Here is a 24,316-nt window from a genome sequence, read left to right as displayed (position 1 = left end):
GGTACAAAGACACGGGTTAAAAAAAAACATATTTCCAAGATACAGTTGTTTAATTGAGCACAGAGAAAATTCATTTAGAATGGTAGTGATTTTGCTGCGCTTTGACTAAATTTTTATGGCTATGAAACAACCAAATTAAGGCAGGAGAGAACCGCTTTTTTGTTGCCTGAGGCAAAGTATAAAATCCTGTTGTGAAGCCATTGCTTGGTTGACTTGGATGCGTGCTTTTGATCACTATCATGTTGAACGGTGAAATTCCACTTTATCTTCAGCTTTATGATAGAGGCCAGAAGGTTTGTGCCAATACTGTATACAGTATCTTTGTATTCAGAGCTATTCATTATGCCCTCTTTCCTGACTAGACATCAGGCCAGAAGACATTTTCCACATGGTTTGGTGGTGACTGAATGTAATATATATATATATATATATATATATATATATATATATATATATATATATATATATATATAAATGTTGTAAAATTTAAACAGGCTTGGAAATATATTTTTTTTACAATAAATCACTTTATTCTAGCCATAGGGGGAATGAGGCTTGAAAGCCACAGAGGGGAGATGAGACGGAGGCATGAAAGGCACAGGCATGGCCAGACTCATGATCTAGCAATTCTAGAAAACGCCAGAAGGGCCAATGGCCAGATCGGCTGCTCTGGATGTTTGAATATCTGTTCTAGTACAGTAGTTGCACATCAAGGTGCTATGCTCTGCTGGTATGCTACTTGCAGTAGGCCCTGTGAAGTTTGGCCGCATCCCCTTTCTCATGCGTGCAATAGGTATGTTAGGCTGAAGTTAAATCTCCAGTTCATCCTTGGACACAGGAGTAGCTTGAGTCTGGAGAGACACAGGAGGAGACATAAGGCTGGAGGGACACAGGCAAGGCATAAGGCTGGAGAGATACAGATGGGACACGAGGATTAAGGTTATATTGAACATTAAGGGCAGCAGCTGTAGGGACACAGATGATGAGACTAAGGGGGGTATCCTGTTAGCTGCAATAACTGATTGCATGAAAAAAAAAAAACATGCCTTTATCATGATTTCTGCCATTTCACCATTATCTGGCTATCCAATAATAGCCCTACTTTTTGTGTGTGTGACCAATTACCTATATTCATCTGAAAACACATAGGATCCACGAAAAGTCATGGACCTACCTATTTTCACAGCAGTCATTGCAGAAAAAATGCGTATTTATCTGGGATTTCGTTTTGCACAAGATCCACGAAAAGTGCTGGTATCAGGAGTAATAGGATAACCCCGCTGCAGTAAATGACCATGGCTAATTGGATACTGCCCTATATTGTGCCAAAAATAGTTAGCAACCTAGTGAATGATGGGTCAAACATGATAGTGAGTTTATATGTTCACATAAACCATTGTTTTATACAAACATTAGAATATATATACAGTATGCTAAACGTGTCCCTAAAACACAGAAGAAAGACATGAACCAGTATAAACAAAAAGAGGTTTTTATAGTGACTCTGAGAATTCCACTAATTCCTTCTTTTCTGTTATTCACGTTTCTTCTACTCAACACAAATGTTAATTCAGTTTGTTCAGAGGATGCTGGGTAACACTGTAGTTTGGAGAGGCTGAGATAAAAAAAGAGGCATAATAACTTATCTATGATTCATAGCATATAGAAGAAGAAAAAGGGTTTCTTCATTCTCAGATATGCAGAAAAAGCAGCCATGTTTACCTCAAGTCATTAAGATAGTAGTTTATCGACAGTTTGCCAACTTTTGTCTATACAAGCAGCAACAATGCAGTCTGACTGCAGTGATTAATATATTTTGGCAGAGATTATGGTTTATGGTTCCTGAAATGTTTTATATCCTTCAGTATGACTGTGATTTCAGCTGTTAGAACTATGAACTTCTAAAAATAGAGTTTGATGAATATAAATAAAAATGGCTTAGGTAAAGTGCAAGAACCAGTGGTGGGTGCAGCATTATGTGAGCATAGACATAAATAATTTAGGTATTTCACAGCGAAAAATAAATTATTTATCATCTCTAAACAAAGAAAAAGTCCGGAGATGTAGAATAGGCGAGATTTTGGGACATTTTAGTCTATAAAGCAAATACGTGATCATTTTATTTACTTACCGCATTAAGTATTTAGCTTTGAAAGATTTTGCACATCAGTTCTGTTTTTGTGCAGTACAAAATGAAAGTTTCCAGTATTATTAGGTCTTTCTGTAAATGCCTTAGAACGACCATGCAGAAACCATGAATTATCAGTAAGGTTCTTGCTAATTTATTACTGTTGTTTGTTTGTCTTTCCATTATTCCTTTTATAGTGCAACTTAACCCTTTGTGTGCCAAATTCTCTGTACGAGCTTGGCAAAATATCGGCTAAAAGTGCCAGCGTCGCTCACATTTATTATATAAATTCAAATAAAAAATGTTGTGTAACAAAAAGATTATATTCCATATATAAGGTAAACATTACAGACAGGGCCGGATTATAATGGGGGCAGAAGGGGTCAGTACCCCTGGGCCCCCCTCTAGCTAGGGGCCCCCTGTGGTTGGCATGTATTTTTCCCAAAAAAATATATATATAATTTTTTTAGCTAAAGGGTTTGTGCATGGGAGTGGGGCAGTGCTGCAGCTTCACCTATCTGCCAATGTGACAATGATTAATGGTGCTGAGCATCGGGAGCCAAGGCACACTGATTGCACAAGTGTGTAGTGCATTACAGAGAGTTGACGTCCCATGACACTTTGAACCAGAGGGCAGAGGCTGAGATGTTTGTGCTGAGCTCTGATTGGTGGAGCTCATTACATGCTTCTCAGGCCCATCGAGAACAGCAGCAGCAGCCTAGTCATGGGAGAGTTTTTAATCAGAGGCAGCACTGGGACTGTGAGGTCTCCTACAGAGTAAGGTGCAGAGGGACAAACACAGGCTTTGCATGTGTTATGTATTTATGTGTATGTGTGTGTATATATATATATATATATATATATATATATATATATATATATATATATATATATATATATATATATATAAATGCCTTTACTCTGTGTTTTGACAGTGTAATATTCTCCCATGCAGTTTGCGGCCAGTAATAACAAGTGCAAGTCAGCCTCCCTGTCTAAAGTGCCCCGGGCCCCCCGAAGGCTTAATCTGGCACTGATTACAGATCATTATGATGAATAAAAATGTTTGCTTGGCAATTTTCACATCTATTTTGAGAAATACATTTGGTACTCAAAGGGTTAAAAAAGTGGACAGGAATAGGCAACTGCGGGTCAACCGCTCTTTAGCCATGCAAACTTAATATGTACTCATGATTAGTTATTCTAATATCTTATGCTATCTCTCCATATTGCATTTATATCTATGCAAATCATTTCAGCTAGAACTCTTCTAGTTTTCTATAACAGCCTCTCCCAATGGGTCTGTGATTGTGTCTGTTTCCCAAATAACACATTAAATATGTTTTATACTGTAAATACTAATATTGGGAGAGACTGATGGCAAAACATTTACATTATATATGTTGTAGTTATTATGTTATATACAATTGTATTACTATTATTTTTATTGATCTGTAGAGTGTTCCTCTGTGTTCCACTCCACAGCACAGTGTGGGAAAACAGGACAGTGTATAACAGGGACATATAATGTAACCAAAATAAATGCAGTCACAAAACCAAAGGGGCACTGTTCTTGGGAGCTTACAATTTAATGGCATGAGGATACAGCCGGGGAGTTTTTTACAGAGCAGCATTTGAGATTAAACTGTCAGTAGGAATATAAATTCTCATAGTTGATGATCAGCTACAAATGTTGTTACTGTAACAAGTTTTTGACGCATGATTTGCAGGGCTGGTAGATATTGCAGAGTTTTATCCCTCTGTCTTCCCACAACCTCCCATCTGTGTGTCTTCCTCCGCTCATTACCAGTCTTAATTATTGATTTATCTTAATCATGTCTCTCTCTCTCCCTCTATCTCTCTCTCCCTATTGTCTCTCTCCCTGTTTCTCTCTGGACAGGATGTACAGTACTAAAGGGAAAATGCAGTAACAACTCTGCTTTGGGGTATTGCGTATGTACTAATATACGGATGGTACCACCAACTAGAGCTGGCATTACCATTTAGTAGCCTATGGGCTTCTTTCCACATTGGTGCTGTCTGAAGGATCTGATCAGACAGACTCCCGAGTCATAAACTTGAAAGTCTAGGGACCAGCAGCCATTTCAAAGGGCAGTGTGGATTTTTTTTACCAAAGAAATGGAAAAAAGAACTAGGCGCTGGTATGGGTGGCTTCTATTGAAATTACATTAACAGGGAGAGGGGTGGATGGGAGGGGGTTTTATCACCTTAAAAAAGGTGAGCATTCATAAGCGAAACGCATTGGTGCATTGGACCCCCACCCACATGGCAGAACCACCCCCTGATCACCTTCACTGGCAGGATACCCATTTGGCATTTAAAATCTACCACCACTAAAGGACCACCACCACTGGGAAAGTACTACAAGGCCTGAGATCTTCCTCCAGCGGCAATTTACCACCAGTGCTCCACCGCATCCTAGTGAGGACACCAGGACCCAAGCCCGGGAAAACACCCCTACAAGTGGTGAGATCGCCCTATAAAAATCATTGCCTTACCAATACTGCCGATATCCTTTGGAAAGGGACACAAAAATGATTGCCACAGAACCATATCTGCCTAAGGGGACACTCACAGTCCCTAGCGCTCCTTCTCGTATATATTTGTTATTTCAAAGGGCAGTTCTTATTGGTAGAGCTGCCCTTTGTGTTACTACATGTGCGATTAGTATCGGTAAGTACATCCCAACTTCTCGCTCTGTGCAGGATAAACCAACCTTGCGCAGTACATCCCACCACTTACCACAGTGATACTAATCGCATATGTACTAATATATGCAATTCCTAATGCAAAGGGCAGCTCTCCCCACCTCCAGACTGCCTCTTCCTGTGCAAGATGGCGGCTTTCTCTTAGAGGGAGAAGCCTTCAAGTAAGCAATATGACATCAGACATCAGATAGTGATGTGGTACCGCACGTCCCTATCGCCTGACTAGATTTATACTGCATTTATATAGAAGGTACTAAATAAACAAGATGTAGATTCTGATTGGTTGCCCATAGCAACATCCCATGTGAAATAAAATACATTTTCCCTACAGTGTTATGTTGGCTGAAGTTGTATTTCAGTCAGTTTGATTCATACTTGCCCCCAATTTTTCAGCCTGTCCCCCGCACCCACAGAAGAGTGGCCATAGCTCATGCATCCTGACCATTTCCTAGTGAAGCAAGCATGATAAGGAGTTTACCCGGAATCCTCTAGCCCAGTGGTGGGCAATTATTACAGCTGGGGGCCCGCTTAACACTTCCATCAAATATTCAAGGGCCGCACTACGGAAAAAAGGGGTTGTGACCACCCAAAAGGGTCTGTGTCATTGAGTGTAGTGTACCACATATAACCCTTATACACATAATGCCCCTACTAGTTTCACTTACACATATAATGACCCCTGTCCACTTATATATTTTGTTAATCACCCCCATACATACATACATACATACATACATACATACATACATACATACATACACACACACATACACACATACACTACACACACACTTTGTATACCTTATGCCTACTACACCTTCCTCCCTTATATACTTTAAGCCTGCTCCCCCACCTTACTTAATTAATTATTTACTATTACATAGCATAGCCACCCTCTCCCCTTCTTATTATAATACATCATGAGTGAAATGCTGTGCTTCTACTTCGTATTACCTTGTTTTCACTAGTTAGGTGCCGCTACTACCTTATAGCAGCAGCATCCACAAAATTTGTGGCTCACCAAATGCAGACCCCAGACCGATATATCTGCACCTTAACTCTTTTGGGATTCCTAACTTACTTAATATTCACATGAGGGGGTGGAGAAACACAGTGGAGGACAGGGTGCAACCGACTTGTGCATCATCCTCTTCTTCTCCAAGATACTTGTTTCCTGCTATTCTTCTGCTACTGTAATCCCTGAGCTCAATTAAAAAAAAAATCCCATGGAATCATTATCTACATTAGTTAATTTTAACTGGAGACAGCAGTGAAGGAGTGCATACTAGGAGAGCAGCCCTCGGGACATGTCACTCTTGCAGAACGATCAGTGCTTTCTAATTCCAATATTTCAATTAAAATTGAATACAAAGCTTTGGCACTTTCCCATTCGTTCCTGTCTATTGGAAAACAGTGTTTACCTTTGTCCTTTAGTTCACAGATCCATCCATTGCCCATGTTTGAAAATGATGCAATGTAAATGTTTTCATGTTATAGCCTGTCTAAGAATGAAAGTGCATAAATACCCCAAATACCATTCCTTTCTGCAGTCACCGAATCGCATGGAGAAGTGCTGCAGCTGCATCTTTATGCTAATTACTTACTGATTATTGAGATATACACTAGCAGCATCATCTTGCAGTGGTGCAAATCCATTTGTGCACCATCACCACTGGCATTCCCCCTACTGCAGGTGGAGTGTCTCTATCCCCCTGTGAGCTACACTGCTGCCTCCCTCGATGCCAATTGAATTCTACATGCATTCGGTTCTCTTTTCATTCGGAGCAGGGCAAATTTGGCCCCATTCCGGTGGTGGGGGGTCTGCACAGCCATGTATTTGCAGATGTGCATACCGTGGCAACAATTGGCTTCAGGGAGTTACACACTTGCCATGCCGTTTGTTGTGTGCAGGGAGGGACGGGGGTGGGCATTGGCCGGAACAACAGTACCGGATTTCCCACTAGGCAGGTGAGGCATGTGTCTAGGGGTGGCACCTGCTGGGGGTGGCACAGCAGCTGGAACAGGTCAATGCATGGGATCTAAAGGCAGTGTGGGGTTCCAATTCTCATTAAGGTGGAATAGGCTCATAATATTCCATTCTACGGGGAGGGGGAGGCACATTATACCCTACAATATAGGTAAGGGGAGGAACATTATAGTCTATAGTATAAGGAGGCATATTCTATTCTTTGAGGGTTGCAAAGACAAAAACTTATTTAAATTTTTTGTTGGGGGGGGGGGGGGGGGCAGCTAATAATGTTGTGTCTAGGGGCAGCCAGACTCGTAAATTCGCCCAGTGTTTTATGGGCATCCCCATGAAAACACTGGGCATTGGGCATTCCCATAGGAACACATGTGGGCCAATGCCTGCCAGCGGGGTGGACATTTGACATCACAGAATGCCAGCTACCTGCCCTGTCTTCGGCCTAGCGTTTGTAAATAAAGGTCAAGTAAGACTGATTTTTATTTGCGAGGGCAGGAGGAATCGTTCGATGGTCGGCTACCATCGATTGATTTCTCCTGCTAGCGGAGGGGATGTGTTAGGGAACACATCCCCTGACATGGTACCGAGGGGATTCGTCGGCTGGGGGTGGATTTTTGGCGGTTAAGTAGCGAGCGACTGCTGCTTACCGAGCGGTGTTGGATCATCGCCTTTGTCCAAATCAGAATCATGCCCAAAGTGTCTGTACTGAAATTATTCTTGTACAGCGGAGGGTTTTCAGTCACCTTATTACCAGCCTACAGCTTACTACTTGATCTCATGTGTATCTTTAAAATCTCCCCTTTCAGGAGTCAAAATCTGTGTCATGTACAACTGAATTATAGAGTACAAACAGATGGGTTACTTTGTGCACCTAAGGCAGTGACTGAAACCCTGTGCAAACAGATGTGTCTGCCTTTCAGGAGTCCATTTTATGCATTACAAATATAAGAAATTACATTTACAAAACTGTTCAGTGGACATGTCTTCTATGAATCTTTTCATGTCTCTCCAACAATAATCCATGCTGATCTTCCTATCTTTCCTGCTCTGCAGAGATGTCTGTTCCTTATTGTTCCGCAAGTACACCATATAACAATAGTCGGCGCCGTGCTACTTCCGGGTTATACGCTCGCCACAAACTATCTAAAATAAAGTAACTTAACTCCATGCCAACATGGATAGTTCATACCCCCACTATCCATGTTGGCATGGAGTTGACTTTAGATAGCGTGGCGAGCGTAGCGTGCCACCGAGCCCGCAGCGTGGGCAAAGCAAAGCGAGCCCCGCAAGGAGACTCAGACGCTCTGCGCCATGCTGGCGCCGTGAAACTACACAAGTGCCCAATAGTCAATGTCAGGGGCTTTATAAAAAATGAGGGGGCCCATGTGCAGGCTCTAGGTAGACCCCCTAATCTCCACCAGGGCAGTAGAGAGCCTGGCCATCCACAGTTATTCCTCTGGGGGCGTGGTCTAATCACAGGAGCGTGGCCAAACACCATTGAAATAAAATACAAAAAAAAATTGTACTTTAAGAGCCTCCCTAGCCACACTGCACCCCTGCACACAGTATCATTTGTTGCATTGAGGAGAAGAGCTGCTGAAGCTTCTGCTTCCAAGTAATGTGGGGACCAGAGCCCCCACTTCCATTAGACCTGGGTCTGGGTAATTTGTATCTTCCCCACACACACACACACACACCAATCTTGGCACCACTGCTTTCCATGGTTCGGTAGGCTCTGACATTGTGAGTTTACTGCGCATGTTCAGGTCTCTGGAAACAGGGCCCCACCATGTTTTCCGGAGACTACTTTCACTACTGCGCATGCACAGTGGTTATTTTGGCTGATACAGCACCTGACTCCGGAAAGGTTAGTATTAATACATGGGTGCAGTGTGTTATAGCTTTATTTATAGATGATATTATGTTTATTGAGGAATGAACACATACAGTGGGTCCATATTGGATGCTATGTAGATACAAATCATTGTTCATAGATTTCTATTTTATATCTACAATAAAGTATTTTGTATGTTTTTTATGATTTCATCATTTTTAATTCCTTGCCATTGATTTTATTCCCCAGTGTTCTCATTAATACTGTATTCAGCTATCTGACATTGACTTTTTCTTGACTAGAATGATGTAGATAGATAATCTTTCTGAATTTAAGAGAACTACAGTACGCAGGGCCAGAGTAGCATTCTTGGAACCCTAGGCAAAACGTCAACCTACTGTCAGACAGACTCAGTGGTGCCCCCTTATACAGCTGCATAAAGCAGCCTAATGTTAGAGTCGGCCCTGACAGTGGGGGTTATTCTGATTCACTCGGAAAGGCACAATCACTCTGTAATGGACAAAACCACGTGCACTGCAGGTGGGGCTGATGTAACATGTGAAGAGAGAGTTAGATTTGGGTGGGGGGTGTACTTTAAACGGATATCTATATTGCAGTGTCAAAATAAAGCCCCAGTATTTACCCTGCACAGAAACAATAAAACACCCAAATCTATCTCTCTCTCTGCACATGTTACATCAGCCCCACCTGCAGTGCACATGGTTTTGTCCATTAGAGAGTGATTGTGCTTTTCCGAGTGAACCAGAATAACCCCCAGTATGTATTGGTTTATGGCATACTGTATTTCTAAACCGTTGATTAGCAGTGACTTTATAACACCAAAGGGCAAACTTTTACTAATGTTCAGGACTTCTATAAGGAATTGCAGGGCATGTCACATGTCAATCCCGAATTTTAAATTATATCTACCCTATATTGCAGTTTTCCCTAATTCCTCCTCATAAAGGCCCTTATTCTGAATCGGACGGTACGGCCCGCGTGCGGCCGTACCGCCGATGTTTTTAGTCTGCACATGCGCAGAGGTCAATCTGCGCATGTGCAGCCCCATTCGCCGCAGACGTATTTCGTCCGCCGCAAAGGGGGCGTATAGGGGCGTGAGGGGCTTCATACCCTCATTTCCCTATGTATACGCCCCGCGTTTCATGGGCGTTCCCATGCAAACGCGGGGCGTATGCATGCTAATCAGGGTATGACGCCACTGATGGGGGCGGAAAGCTGACGTCGCCGGATGTCAGCTCTCAGCCCCCATACAAGCTATCACACGGACGATTGTCCGTGTGGTCTCAGCTTGCGGGAGCTGCTGTGGCGTGCGGCCCTGCCTTCGATGGTCGACGACCATCGAATGCAGGGGGCAGCTCCCACCATGGTGGAGGCGTACGCCCCACCATTTTTATGCGGATCGCCAGCCGTCCGTGTACGGACGGCCGTGGCGATCCGTCTCGTGGGCGGGGATTGGTTTGTGCGGCCGGAGCACCGTGTGCGGCTCCGGCCGCACCAACCAGAATAAGGGCCAAAATGATTGTTGTAAAATGTCATAATAGAAAAAGCCTATTATGACAGTCCTGCAGAATAAGGACCATATAATAAGGGGCATATTTACTAATTATCGGGTTTCAGACCCAATAATCAGAATTACTTATTGCTTCTGTTAGCGGCAATAAAATTAAAATAACTTACCCCCAGATGTACTAAAAGTCACATACAGGGACATTGATGCTGGCATTACATACAGCAGCAGTGTGCAAGCTGGATGCTACACTAGGCAAAAGGCTAAGGACTGATAAAAGTTATACTTTATACCAACTCCATTGTGTAAAGAATACTAGCCCCAGAGTACACTATAAGTGACTTTGGTAGCAGCTACAATGCACCGCAAATGCTAAATTACTCACTAACTTTAAGATGCAAAAGTGATCATATCGGCCCAATTCCCAATGCGATAATTATTTACATTGTACGGATATATCAATTATAGTTGATGTTATTATGACAGGGCTTACTGCAGGGGGTTTTTTTTTCACGGTTTATTTTAGTAAATTCTTCCAGATCGCATTTCCCATAATGAGTAGAGGAAATGTGATCTGGTTACTTTCAAATGCAATTTAAAGGGTTTGGAGCAGTATTTCATGAAAACTGCTGTAAAAGCCCTTTAATACATTCAGGTTATGCTAAAATAATGCGAAAAGGGGAAAATATGACTATGCAAGTATCAAGGATAGATGTAAATATTTGATGAAAATAGGCTGTTAAAATCTAAGGCAGTTAAGGTGTTTGTTCTAGAAAGAACACTTTAAATCTGTTTTTCGTGTAGGACTTGAGTTTTCAACAGAGATTTAATGGAAGGTGAGAGAAATTTCCTAATCAACATAAAGCTGGAAAGAGACCCAAAGGAACACTTAGGACAAAGGAACCAGAGGAATTACCATAAACAAATAATATTACATAATTTAAATCACGGACAAGAACTCTACAGAGCCATAAAATAAATCAATGCATGAATTCACAAACAGCATATATCGATGCAGAGCTAGCCTACATTAGCGGCAGTCCCCGTCTGTTCTAGAAACTAATAGTACTGCTTGGTTTCTGCTCTGCTCCTTCAAGTAACAATCTTTCTTGTCTCATCCTCCCTCTTAGGGGTATATCGTCCTCTGACGGCAAGGATTTTCCAGGAACATTGAATGCAGCGAGCGACCGGCAAGGGGTTTTGACAGCGAGGATGGCTTGTTTTCATCAACCCTCGCCAAAAACAAGCCATACTTGCTGCACAAACCCCCTCACCGGTGGCATTGAATACCGCCCTTAAGGTCCAAACACACTGGGTGATTTTGCCCACTGTGTATGGACAGCGATGATGGGAAAATTGCTGGGCTGAAAATCACATGATTTTTACCCGATTTTCACAGGGGTGGACGTCTTTCCATAGAAGGACGCTATGGAAATCCCTCCACCTCATTCCTCATCTGCTAGTAATACCAGCAGATGAGCGGCAGGGCCAACAATGATGCGGCTTTTGAGATGAAAACTGAGATGAAGACAAAACTGAGCTGCTTTTAGCTCAAAGTCCCCCAGTGTATGAGCCTTAAATTTGAGAAATACTTCCCTGTAGGGGCCTCATCATTCTCTGGGTCCATGAGAGAGCACTCTTACTCCTTCTCTCTCTCTCTCTCTCTCTCTCTCTCTCTCTCTCCTTCTCTCCTATCGGTTCAGTTACCGATATTAAAAAACATCTTCACTTCTGTTCAGGCATGAAGCATGAATCTACATTATAATGTTAAGATGTACTTACTGTACTGTGGCTTTCCATGCAAGCTCTTTGAAAAGCATTGCAAACAGTCTACCATAGCTCTCAGACACCGGATGCATCTTCTAATTGTGGAAAAATGAGCATCTACTCTTCTATCGCTACATACTCACCTCACTTACTTCACCGAATAATGCTTTATTTTTTTTTATTATCTTTTTTTTGGAGGGGGGGATGCTTAGTCCATAAAATTGATGTTTCTATGCAGAAATATTAACCTATATGCATTTATCTAGGTATGTGTGTGTTGTCGTAACGTAAGAATTAAACTACTGTGTAGATGTACATACAGATAGTGGTAGATGCTCAAATGAAGGGGTTAATACTGAGTAAGTAAAGCAAGACATTGGTTCCCCCAGCACACTGAGGGGGAAATTTACTTAAGGAAATTCGTATTGGTATTGATGTGCTATCAATACGAATACGAATTGCCGTATTTTCGGGATAGTAAATGTCAAAAATAAGTGTATTTCTGGATACAAAAACACCTATTTTTTACAAATTTCCTTTAGTCAATTTCCCCCTGAATGTCAAATGGGACAATCATCATCTAAAAGCCTAATGCTGCTTTTCAGAAAAACTGGCTTTGACCAGGTATTTTAAAACGTTTCTAAAAAATGGGTCTGCCAGCTAATACCCCTTTCACACCGCATGTCTTTAAACTGTATTTCAGTGCAGTTTTGTCCTTAAACGGTATTTCAATGCAGTTTTTGTTCCTTCACCCATAGAAAACAGTGGATGAAAAAAAACGGGACTGAAATGGGTAGGACCCTTCTTAATTACCGTTTAGAAATACCAATTCAATAGAACCAGTAAATTCACTCTGCACCTTTCAGACTGCACAAATTACCGTTTTAAAACGGTAAAAAAAACGGCAAAATAACGGGTAAAAAGTGCGGTCTGAAAGGGGCAATAGTTGTATCCTATTCTGCAGGTTCCTATGTACTTAACTTACATGTAATATTACTCTGGATGGTTAATATTCCTCTGATGATGCAATTGGCTCCAGATTCACCTAGAAGAGATATGTTTATTTTGCATGTACAATTTGATACAATGTATTGCAGAATACCTACTTAGCAAATTAGGCATGGACTTGTACATAAGTATTCCTTCTTTATTCAGTGCTGTAGAAAAAATCCACATACTATACAGTACATGCAACTCTCTTCATGTTCAGACTGTATGTTCAGACTATACACAGTTTTACCTCCGATCAATCACCTGGGGGGGGGGGGGGCAGATGTACTAGCTTGAAAAGTGACAAAATGGAAAGTGAAAAACTACCAGCCAATCAGCTCATATCTGTCATGCCACAGGCTGGGTTTGAAAAATGACAGTTATGAGCTGATTGGTTGGTTGTTTATCACTCTCCATTGTATCGCTTTTCAATAATTAGTACATCTCGCCTTTGTGTTTATGTAATACTTTTCTGCAGTTACTGCAACAAGATTTCCTTTATTGTTATTTTCCATTTCTGGTCTTTCCTAACTCTTTTCACTTCCAATCCCAGTTACAATGCTGCAGCATGTTAGCAGTGAAAAGGTTAATCCCTTACTAATGTCAGATAGATCTATGTTTAGTCTGGATAACCACTCAGTACCACTCTATGAAGCACCCTGGTCATTAGGATGACATTCATCCTATCTGATACGTGTGCAGTAATTAAGATTTACGCCAGGGTCCCAATTTCCCTTTTGTGTCTGAAAACTCTAATAATCCTCTCCCAGTGTTTGGAGATATGACTTTATGTATAAGACAAGCCATTTATCCGCTAGGATGAGTGAAGCTGGGGAAAAAATTGAGTCTGCAAACTTCTATTTTGTCTTCACAATAGAGGCCCAGACATCCCCCAGCAGCATTTGCCCTTCTCATTGCTTGATCTATAAAAGATTTAGTTGCAAGCAGAGATTTCATAGCAACCAGTGCAAGATATTCTCAACAGCTTTATTGATTTAATAGGTCAAGGAAGATTTACGAATCCCTCGCACTGTGTCGGAGGATAAGTTGGAGGTTTTATTGCATAAGACAATAAATTGATCCCTACACCATATGATTATATTCTTTACAGCTGTTAGATGGCACAGACAGTCATTTCCAAGATTGTATACTGAGTGACATTATTTGGTTACTCTGTAAACATTATTATACCTGTACTCAAAAAATGTGACTCCTTCTGAAAAATACTGCAGACTGCGAATGGAATGCTTCAGCGCTGCGCCATGATTACATTAATCCTTTAACTCTTTCATTTCCAGATTGCTCATCTTAGTACCATACCAATTTTGTAGTATTTCTGATTACAATGATGATGATTACTATTATATATTACATTCCAACCTAGTGCCTTGGACTATATGATATATGTCCAAGTCACTTTGTAACATCTGTATCTAATATATTATTATTTATTCAATGGCATTGATCTTGTTCTAATAGCTGGATTAAAACAATCCAGCTATTAGAACAAGATCAATTTGGATTTGGATCAACAGTAGGTATTAATATCTTTATTTTCAGTATATGAGTTTTTCCCTATATATAGCAAATTACAAATGTCACTATATTATAGAGACAGACCCATGTTGTTATTTATCATTAAAAATATGTATATTTTTTTTATTAATGACCAGATGCATAAATCAGTTCCTCTTAAGCTGGCAATACATCTACCGATTTAGTGTCAGATCTGGCTGGTTGGAACAAAATCCTGATAATGGATGAGAGCAAATGACAGTTGACCTTTGCTTTGAAATGCTGGAAAACTGACAAACTGTCATTCAGATATTACCAGGCTTTTGTTCCTACCAGCCCAATCTGACAATCGATCTGTAGATGTATGGCCAGCTTTAGTCTCTATATTGGATAAGAAGTCTCACAATATAATTTTATTAACGGTTATTCATAACTTCATGCTAATTGAGTTCTATTGAAGATGGGATGTTGCCCACAAGCAAATAATCAGATTCTACTTTTTTTAGCACCTTCTAGAAGATAATAGATATAATATGAATGGTTGCTATGGGCAACATCCCATCTTCTATAGAACATCCATTTTAGTAAATTTACCTCAACAATTCCTGTAGAATGTCATCATGGGAATTATACTGCACCCAGGTCCGCCTAACAGTAATGCTTAGGATCTGCATAGTGTCCCAAATTTCAGGAAGTGCTTACTGGATCCTTAAGAATTAGACAACTGTCCTGTATGCTGTCGTATACCCCGTTCTCACTGCAGCCAAATTCCCGGGTCTAGCATGTAGACCCGGGAATTTTCCTTTTAACACAGGATTTTTGGCAGTGTGAACGGGTCGCATACCCGGATCTCAGACACGGGTAAAACCCTTCTTTTTACCCGTGTCTGAGATCCGGGTATGCAGACAAGGGTTGACCCGTTCACACTGCCGAAAAACCCGTGTTAAAAGGCAAATTCCCGGGTAGAACTTCTTCACCCGGGAATTTGCCTTGCAGTGAGAACGGGGTCCAGCGCGGCAGTCCCTGGCATTTCAATGCCGGGGAAGAGCCGTGTATTTCTCACTCGCAGTGAGAACACGGCATCATTTCAAAGTGATGTGCGGCTGTGATGGTGTGATTTTCTGAAAATTGTGTCAGGGTGGCCCCTCTTCCTGTTGCAAATGCATTATGACCTGTTACCACAATGATGCAATTCACAGCACGGACGGTGTAATGATTAGCATTACTGCCTCACAGCACTGAGGTCATGAGTTTGATTCCCATCATGGCCCTAACTGTGGGGAGTTAGTATATTCTCCCCGTGTTTGTGTGGGTTTCCTCCAGGTGGTCCGGTTTCCTCACACAATCCAACAATATACTAATACTGTAGGTTAATTGGCTTCCAACAAAATGAACCCTAGAATGGGGCAGGGAATGACGAGAACCGCTGCAGAATATGTGTGCGCCATATAAATAACTGGTACTAAATAATAATAAATAAATAGTTCACGATGCCACACTACCTTCAGTTGCCCCCGGGATCTCCCCCTCTAGGATCTTTCTTTCTAATAGAGACTTGTTCGATATGTAGTGAGCAAATGCCAGGATTCAAAGTTAAAAATCACACTTAGAAGTCAGACCTCATAATCCTACATTTCATATATGTCCTTTTGGTGTCAGATTTTTAAAGACGCGTTTAGTATGCAAAGAGACATGAGCCGCAGTTTAAGCCGAGATTTTATTGCAGCTATAAACTGCATTCACTGAGCATTGCCTTCAATAAAACAATGTCTTTAGTGTTGCAGTAGATTAGTCATTTTTCTTAGAACATTTTCACACCAACTAACATAAAATATGAAATGAGGCAAAAGTCTTATTAGCTTGTAACCTTAAAGTATAAAATAATTGTTAAAAAACGTAATCATGTAAAAGTGAAATAGTCCACTTTAACATGATTATTAGGGTGCAAACACCCGGTGCGATTTGAGCTTCCGATTTTGACTATATTCAGGATTGGGAGAAAAATAGCACAAATCGCAGTGTGAATATTTATTTATTAACAGTTATTTATATGGCGCACACATATTCCGCAGCGAAAGAGAAAAGTTGAACATTCACATCAGTCCCTGCCACAGTGGAGCTTACCATCTGTATTCCCTACTACATGTACACGCAAACACACATTCATTGTAGGGTTAATTTTGTTGGGAGCCAATTAACCTACCAGTATATTTTTGGAGTTTATGAGGAAACTGGGGTACCAAAGGAAACCCACACAAGCACATGGAGAATATACAAACTCCACACAATTAGTGTCATGGTGGGAATCAAACCCATGATCTCAGTGCTATGAGGCAGTAATGCTAACCATTACACCATCCAAGCTGCCCAGAGCTTGGGATGCTGATGTATGGTCAGGGCCGCCGAGAGGCAGGGGGGCGGGTACAATTTACCTGGGCCCGGGCCTGCCAGGGGGGCCCGGGTCCGGACACACACTTTAAAAAATATATATTTATTGGGGCTGCGGTGCGTGGGGAGGACTAGGACCTTTCCGCCCGCCCGCCCATGTGTCCGGCCACCCGCCCGTCAGCTACGGCTGCCCCTGCCTTCCCCTGTCTCTCCTTCCCCTGCACACAGAGAGACAGACGCTAGAAGTCATAGTTCACCTCTAGCGTCTGACAGGAAGCACAGCTCTGCACTTCCTGGTAACGCTGCCGGGCTGTGCTCCCTGTCAGAGACGCTGGAAGTGAAAAATGACTTCTAGCGTCTGTCTCTCTGTGCGCAGGGGAAGGCATGGTAAGGTAGGGGCAGCAGCAGCAGCAGCTGAGGGGCTGGGGCCGGACACAGACACATATTAACCCCTTGGCAACAAGCTAGAACCCCTGCCAATGGAAATTAACCCCCCTTGGCAACGAGCATTAACCCCTGGCAAAAAATATAAAAACCCCTTGGCAACATCCAAAAACCCCTGGCAACACATATTAACCCCTTGGCAATGAGCAAGAACCCCTGGCAATGGACATTAACCCCCACCTTGGCAACGAGCAAGAACCCCTGGCAACGGAAATTAACCCCCCTTGGCAATGAGCAAGAACCCCTGGCAACGGAAATAACCCCCCTTGGCAACGAGCAAGAACCCCTGGCAATGGAAATTAACCCCCCTTGGCAATGAGCAAGAACCCCTGGCAACGGAAATTAACCCCCCTTGGCAACGAGCATTAACCCCTGGCAAAAAATATATAAACCCCTTGGCAACATCCAATAACCCATGGCAACACATAACCCCTTGGCAACGAGCAAAAACCCCTGGCAACGGACATTAACCCCCCTTGGCAACGAGCAAGAACCCCTGGCAACGGACATTAACCCCCCCTTGGCAATGAGCAAGAACCCCTGGCAACAGACATTAACTCCCCTTGACAACAAGCAATAACCCCTGGCAATGCATATTAACCCCTTGGTAACGGACATTAACCCCCCTTGGCAACAGACATTAACCAGCTTGGCAATGGACATTAACCCCCTTGGCAACAAGCAGGTAATTTATATTTTATTAGAAGCCTTACTGTGGGGGGCAACGTGGTGTAGCATAGTCAGTGTGTATCGATTTTTGTGTGGCATCCCATTTTTTTGGGACGGTCCTGCGAGAATTAGACACTGCATGCGTCTAATCAGGCAGGCAGGGAGGCTGAGAGCATGGCCAGCAGTTCACACAGCACTGGCTCTGCCCTCACAGCGACAAAACGGTGCCTAAAATTTTTTGACGCGTGCCTGCGGCACTCACATATATTCCTTTCACCACTGCCAAAGTTGGGAGGTATGCATTAGGCGTAAGGGGTATTGCAATGTGTGGCATAATGTGTCGGGCATTACAGTGTGCAGCATAGTATCATAGGCATTGTGGTGTGCTGCATCATGTTTCAGAGAAATGGCGGTGTGTGGCATAATTTATCGGGCATTACAGTGTGCAGCATATTGCGCATTGGGGCATTACGGGTGGCGGCATAGTATCAGGGGCATTGTTCAAATTTTAGTAGCTCTCGGGGAGGTTTTTTTTGTCTTTTTTTGTTGCGAGTAGCTCTCGCTTAATTAAGGTTGAAGACCACTGGACTAGGAGAGCGGGCATGGGGTTAGCTGTGTCCGTGCAGCGGCGGCCACACACCAACTCACGCATTCGCAGTCTAATGCCGGGCAGCGTCTGAGCACTCGCTCAGACACTGCCCGGCTGTTCCCGACCCGGCGTGCGGCCTGCGCTGCGTGATTCGGTCATAGGTCACACTGCGCAGGCCGCAGCGCTGACCACCAATGCCGGAACCTGCTTGCCGCTGGGCCTCCCTCATCATACCCGACGCCGGAACCTGCTTGCCGCCGGGCCTCCCACATCCTGCCACATCCTCCCACATCATACCTGACGCCGGAACCTGCTCGCCGCCGGGCCTTCCACGTCCTCCCACATCATAACCCACGCCGGAACCTGTTCGCCGCCGGGCCTCCCACGTCGCACATGTCTACCCGACACCTGCCTCTGCACAGCGGCTGCCTGCCCCCCTCCGCAGCTCAGAAAAAGTAAGTCAGTGTGGGGGCACAGGGTGCAATTTTCTTTTAGGGATGCCAATCCCGGGATCCCGGGAATCCCAGGATTGAGCATTTTTCAATCCCAGTGATATTGGTGTACCGGCCCCAAGATTTCTGTTGCCATCCCTTACATAGAAATGACCTTCTAGACCAGTGGTCTCCAACCTTATTTGAGCGAGAGCTACTCGCGACAGAAAAAGACAAAAAAAACCTCCTGGAGAGCTACAAAAATGTTACCAATTCCCCTGATACTATGTCGCACACCGTAATGCCCCTGCGCAATATGCTGCACACTGTAAAGCCAGACACATTATGCCACACATTGCAATGCCCCTCACACCTAATGCATACCTTCCAACTTTGGCAGTGGATATAGGAATATATATGCGTGAGCCGCAGGCTGAAATTTGGGCACCGTTTTGTCGCTGTGAGGGCAAGGCCAGTGCTGTGTGAACTGCCCCCAGCTCCACTGCCAGCCTGATTAGACCATTGCACAGTGTCTAATCCCCGCAAGACAGTCTCCCAAAAAATGGGATGTCACACAAAAATTGTTTGTGTTGGGAGGAATGCATTATGCCACACCGCAATGCCCGACACACTGGTGTTATTGCTCGTTGCCAAGGGGGGTTAATGTCCATTGCCAGGGGTTCTTGCTCATTGCAAAGGGGTCACTGCCTGCATCTTCCCCCACACACCTCTGTAGGGCCAGATTAAGGTCTGTGGGCACCAGGGACCCCACCCCCCTCAGACAGGGGCATCATTTCCCCAGCCCCCTACCTGTGCAGCGCAGGGAAGGGATGAAGGGATCCAGACAGTAGCGCTGGCAGGCAGGGGGTCCTTTGCTGCGTATGTGAAATCAGCGTCTGGGTCCCTGCGGCAGATGAGAACTACTAGTTCCCATCCGCCGCAGGGACCCCGCCGCTGATCTCACATATGCCGCAGGGACCCCCTGCCCACTGCTGCACTTACGTATGTAAAGCAACGAGAACACCATCTAGGAAAAATGTAAAAAAAAATATAAAGAAAATAAAAAATATGTCAATTTATACATAAGATATTTTACTGAAATGTCCAATAATATTATCATTAATAATGTATAAATTCTATGGTCTTAATTTTAGTCATATGGGATGAAATTTTAGAAGTTCTCTCTCCACTGCTTGTGCCTGGCTGGCATCATAAAGGTTTATTGTGAAAGCTAATGGATGGGTTGCACCGCGCTCACCCACGGGGGGGAGCTGGCACCACTCTCACATTACATATTAATAGAACAATGGACGCTGCAGGGTTCTGTGCGATGCCGACACAGAATGAGATCTGTGATTAGATTTCACAAAAGATATCACTTACCACCAGCCAAACCCACGCCCTGCTCTCAATCAATGAGTATTTCTCCTCAGAGGGAGCTTCCAGGGCATTGCTTCTGCAGCTTCCAGAAATAGCCCTGCAGAGATCCAGCAGCCCATGCCCTCCCTCCGCCGCCGCCAATTCTGCTCCACCATTCAGTCCGTCATTCCGGGATGCTCTGTCCTATGTCGGGTAGCGCTGGCGGGCAGGGGGTCCCTGCGGCGTATGTTAAGTCAGCAGCGGGGTCCCTGCAGCGGATGGGAAGTTACTACTTCCCATCCGCTGCAGGGACCCCCTGCCCGCCAGCGCTACCCGACATAGGACAGATCATGATGCGGTATGACGGACTGAATGATGGAGCAGCATTGGCGGCAGCGGAGGGAGGGCATGGGCTGCTAGATCTCTGCATGGCTATTTCTGGAAGCTGCAGGGGGGCAATAGTGGTCGAGCCACCCGTTTTGCTGAGGCGAGCTACTGGTAGCTCGCGAGCGACGGGTTGGCGACCACTGTTCTAGACCTACTGTACTTTGTCTCTGTCCTTGCGTCCCCACCATCTCTGTCCCCACCGTCTGGCCCTTTATCACCACCGTCTCTGTCCCTGCATCCCGCCATCCTGCTTTATGTACCTTTGTCCCCGCCATCTCTCTCCCTGTCCCTGAATTTTGCCTCAATCTGTGTGGCATAATGTGAATTTTGGCACAATCCATGTGGAATAATTAGAATTTTGTGTCATTCCATGTGGCATAATGTGAATTTTGGCTTATTCTGTGTAGCATAATGTGTAAGGGGCAAGTATAAGGAGTCTACTAATGTGTTGCATAAAGGGTATATGGTGTGGTACACACCCCTATATCCTTTAATGGCCACACCTCTTTTCTGTAGCTTGCCACTCCAGGGGGGCCCCGTGACGCTGTTGTACCAGGGCCCAGGATTTCTCTTGGCAGCCCTGTGTATGGTACCGAGGGATGGTATTGAAGAAAAAATAAACTGTGTTTAGTTACTAGTGTTCTAGTATAGTCAAAATCAACCATAGTCAAAATCTCTAGCAAATATAGTCAAAATCTCCAGTAAATATAGTCAATATTTGCTCTCAGCACATCATCTATCTATATATATGTCTATATATGTCTAGTTTCCGTACGGCTCCGAAACACTGCCATCTGTTTGCAGCAAGTGAAACTACATCTACTAGTTTCGAAGCATTTGCTTGAAGCTTGCTTACTAGCAACTATATAATATACAGATGACAAAAACACACAATTTAGTTAATATACTAATTTCCAAATTTCTTAAATAGAAACTTTTGGCCTGCGGGAGCCATGAAAATAATTCTGATACTCCAGGGTGCTGTGATTCCGAAAAGTTTGGGAACTATTGGCATATACCATGCCTTTTTTGTTAGCCTCACCCTTTATAAACAAAAACAACAAAAAAAGAATGGATGCTAGTATTAATAAGTAACTATATGCTGCAGGGGTGGGAGGAAGGGTTAGCCCTTTTAAAAGGGGGATTATGGTTAGACTTCAGGTTACAGTAGTTCAGGGTTAGGCACTAGCAGGAAAGGTTAGGCTGCAGGAGGAGGGAGTTAAGTTAGGCTGTGGCAAGGAAGGGTTAGGAGGAGGTACAGTAAGTATACTTATCTGATTCCTGTTGGGATTCCCTCCATCGGAATATTCGCTTCTGTATCCTGACCGCAGGCATCCCCAGCACTGGTCATGTGTATATGTACAAAAGAAACCAATGCCCAGCGCTCCAGTTGTCCAGGTGTATTTGCCAGCTGCTCTCTGGAAGCCCGTTAGCCAACAAATATCCTCATCAAACAGCGCACTGTGGTCTCTGGCAAAACAGTTTATGCTTATGCAATTTGCAAAAGTGGTCTCTTCTGAGAAATTTCAGTGCATGCCCCTGTAAATGCCACTGGAAATGCACTGATATTAATTCCAGTGGGTGCTTAGCCTGAAGGCCCCCATATAGTACTGCCATTTGTTTTTGATTTTTGATTTTACCCTTTCCCGATGGATTGACCAAGAATTCGACTCAAATCAGACACGTTTGATGTCCAGTTCTTGGTACCGTGTGCATTGGACCTGAGTTGGAAGTCTGACCTACTGTACATGAAGGTCTGACCTCCGTCTCTGACCTACCTCCCGGCGTCAGGGAACAGGGGTCGCATGCGATACATCACATGTGAAAGGACCGCATGCGATGCATCACATGCAATCCTGCCACGCGGGAAGTTTCTGTGAGGCTCGCAGGAGATCGGATAGCCATACACTGCAGCGATACATGGCAGTAGTGTATGGCCAGCTTTAGAATGAGATACATGCACTGGCGTAACTATAAGGCTGCAGCCCCCGCGGTGGCGGGGAGGCGCCGGGGGTCTGCGGGCGCTATTTTTTCTCCGCCAGCTCCCCACTGCTTGTGGGTGCAGCCGGGAGCTGGCAGGGGGGTCCGTGCGGCGCGGAGGTACCTGTATTCAGGGAGAGCCTGGAGGTCCCTGCACCTGCGGCGCTGAGTATGATGTTGCCAGCCGGGGTCCCTGCAGTGAAGTGGAAATAACGTGCTATCTCCGCCGGAGATAGCGCGTTATTTCCACTTCACTGCAGGGACCCCGGCAACATCATACTCAGCGCCGCAGGCGCAGGGACCTCCAGGCTCTCCCTGAATACAGGTACCTCCGCGCCGCACGGACCCCCCTGCCAGCTCCCCAGGGGGGACTTTTAACGGGGGGGCAGCGGCAAAATTGTCCGGGGGGGGGTGGGGGGGTGCGGGCGGCGAAATTGTCCCGGCGGGGGGGAGCAAAATTTTTCGTTACGCCGCTGGATACATGTGAACATTTATTTAAAGAAATGTAATTGTGATCTCCACACTGAAAGGAAAATAATCTCTACCATCTCTACAGGATATGAATATATGTACAACCGAGTGCTCTCTAGGAAAGAGTTGTTACCAATTAAATTAAATTTGTAGCATGTAATTACTAATTAATTTATAAAGATTCTGCAGACTTATGACTTATGGCAGGGGGCTCAAGGGGGCCTAGACCCGCCCACTTCCGCTTTGGGGGCCAGCAACAGTTGCCAGGGCAACCCTGGGCATGGCAGGGGGCTCAAGGGGGCCTGGACCCGCCCACTTCCGCTTTGGGGGCCAGCAACAGTTGCCAGGGCAACCCTGGGCATGGCAGGGGGCTTGAAGGGGGCCTGGACCCGCCCACTTCCACTTTGGGGGCCAGCAACAGTTGCCAGGGCAACCCTGGGCATGGCAGGGGGCTCAAGGGGGCCTGGACCCGCCCACTTCCGCTTTGGGGGCCAGCAATTTGCGGGCGGCGAAATTGTCCCGGCGGGGGGGAGCAAAATTTTTCGTTACGCCGCTGGATACATGTGAACATTTATTTAAAGAAATGTAATTGTGATCTCCACACTGAAAGGAAAATAATCTCTACCATCTCTACAGGATATGAATATATGTACAACCGAGTGCTCTCTAGGAAAGAGTTGTTACCAATTAAATTAAATTTGTAGCATGTAATTACTAATTAATTTATAAAGATTCTGCAGACTTATATCATCATATTTGGAAGCTATCAGTCAGATATGAAACTGCCTGCTAGACATGCTCTTCATCTTGCCCGTTCTTGGTAGAACTGAATTTAATGGGACATTAGACAGAATTTATTCCTTAGTTTAAAAGCAGAAATATATAAAGTGAGGAAGCCGATTCTTTCAAGAAATAAACTTGAGCTACAGACAATCAAGTGAGGAAAGATTCATTTTTTCCAGTATCCGATTAGCTGACAGACAGGGGTTATTTACTAAGATTGGAGTTGTATGGAAGATGGGTTGTTTCTATGAGCAACCATTCAGATTCTAGCTATTATATTCTAGAAGGTGCTAAATAAATAAATAGTCGCTTCTGATTGGTTGCCCATAGCAATATCCCA

At 44.1% G+C, this 24,316-nt stretch overlaps 1 protein-coding gene across 1 annotated transcript in view; it reads left to right on the top strand.

Moving 5' to 3' along the window:
• The window catches only part of NTSR1 (neurotensin receptor 1), a 187,574-nt gene that overhangs the window by 116,577 nt on the left and 46,681 nt on the right, over nucleotides 1-24,316 (top strand). The gene's annotated exons all lie outside the window — the stretch shown is intronic.

Source organism: Crinia signifera, chromosome 6 (assembly GCF_055691185.1).
Source record: "Crinia signifera chromosome 6, ASM5569118v1, whole genome shotgun sequence".
NCBI classification, from domain to species: Eukaryota; Metazoa; Chordata; class Amphibia; order Anura; family Myobatrachidae; genus Crinia; species Crinia signifera.
Note: the sequence above shows the minus strand (reverse complement) of the source record. Positions and strands in the feature narration are given on the sequence as shown.